Consider the following 1,531-nt stretch of genomic DNA (forward strand, 5'->3'; position numbering starts at 1 on the left):
GCCTCCCAAAGTGCTGGGATTACAGGCGTGAGCCAACACACCGGGCCATAATTTTCTTTTCCTTAATTAAAAAAAAATGTGGCTGGGCATGGTGGCTCACACCTGTAATCATAGCACTTTGGAAGGCCGAGACAGAGGGATCACTTGAGGTCAGGAGTTTGAAACCAGGCTGGCCAATATGGTGAAACCCTGTCTCTACTAAAAATACGAAAAAATTATCCAGGCATGGTGGCGCACGCCTGTAATCCCAGCTACTGGGGAGGCTGAGGCAGGAGAATCACTGGAATCCAGGAAGCAGAGGTTGAAGTGAGCCAAAATCATGCCACTGCACTCCAGCCTGGGCAACAGAGTGAGACTCCATCTCAAAAAATAAAAAATATGGACTGCTTCACGAATTTGCATGTCATGCTTGCGCAGGGGCCATGCTAAACTTCTCCGTATCATTTCAATTTTAGTATATGTGCTGCCGAAGGGAGTAAAAAATTTTATATAATTTTTATATGTCAATAAAGAGTACTCATCTGATTTCTTCTAACCATTTGACAATGTAAAAATCATTAACTCAGGCTGTGCAAAAATAGGCAGTGGATTCCCTGGATCTGGTCCAAGTGCTGTGGTTTACTAACTCCTGATCTAGACCTACCCTGCCTTCTTAAATCTCTTCTGGAGGAATCCCATTAAGTTGGAGAAGATGGAGTTTCCCCAAGTTTGTGCGGTGGTCTGTTTTCCAACTTGCTAGGGCCTAGATCCTGTCTTCTAGATGTTTTGACTTTTTTTTTTCTTTTTTTGAGACTGAATCTCACTCTGTTGCCCAGGCTGGAGTGCAGTGGAGTGATTTCAGCTCATTGCAGCCTCCACCTCCCAGGTTCAAGCGATTCTCATGTCTCAGCCTCCCAAGTAACCGGGACTACAGGCATGCGCCACTATGCCTGGCTAATTTTTGTGTTTTTAGTGGAGACAGGGTTTCACTATGCTGGCCAGGCTGGTCTTGAACTCCTGACCTTGGGTGATTTGCCCACCTCGGCCTCCCAAAGTACTAGGATTACAGGCGTGAGCCACTGGGCCAGGCCAAGATGTTCTTTCTGTGTTCCCTGTCAGGCTCTGACAATCAGCTACCCTGTTCCAGAACAACTTGAACCCTTTTAATAGGATTTCTCTTCCATTCAACGATGTCTGTTCCAAAGCATGGATAAAAGGTAACAGAATACATACTTAAATTAGTTGGTTGAATTTTTATGGCATGTAAAACTGACTGATTTTTTTTTTTTTTTTTTGAGACGGAGTCTCGCTCTGTCGCCCAGGCTGGAGGGCAGTGGCCACTGATTTTTTTAAAATAAACAAAAAAAGAATGGCCGGGCGCGGTGGCTCAAGCCTATAATCCCAGCACTTTGGGAGGCCGAGACGGGCGGATCACGAGGTCAGGAGATCGAGACCATCCTGGCTAACACGGTGAAACCCCGTCTCTACTAAAATACAAAAAAAATTAGCCGGGCGAGGTGGCGGGCGCCTGTACTCCCGGCTACTCGGGAGG

At 46.3% G+C, this 1,531-nt stretch overlaps 1 non-coding gene across 1 annotated transcript; it reads right to left on the minus strand.

Moving 5' to 3' along the window:
* Positions 1-372: 372 nt before the first annotated feature.
* Positions 373-479, minus strand: LOC116270484. The gene has a single exon (XR_004178511.1). It is a non-coding gene; the product is annotated as a U6 spliceosomal RNA (small nuclear RNA).
* Positions 480-1,531: the final 1,052 nt, after the last annotated feature.

Source organism: Papio anubis, chromosome 14, assembly GCF_008728515.1.
Source record: "Papio anubis isolate 15944 chromosome 14, Panubis1.0, whole genome shotgun sequence".
In the NCBI taxonomy this organism is placed as follows: domain Eukaryota; kingdom Metazoa; phylum Chordata; class Mammalia; order Primates; family Cercopithecidae; genus Papio; species Papio anubis.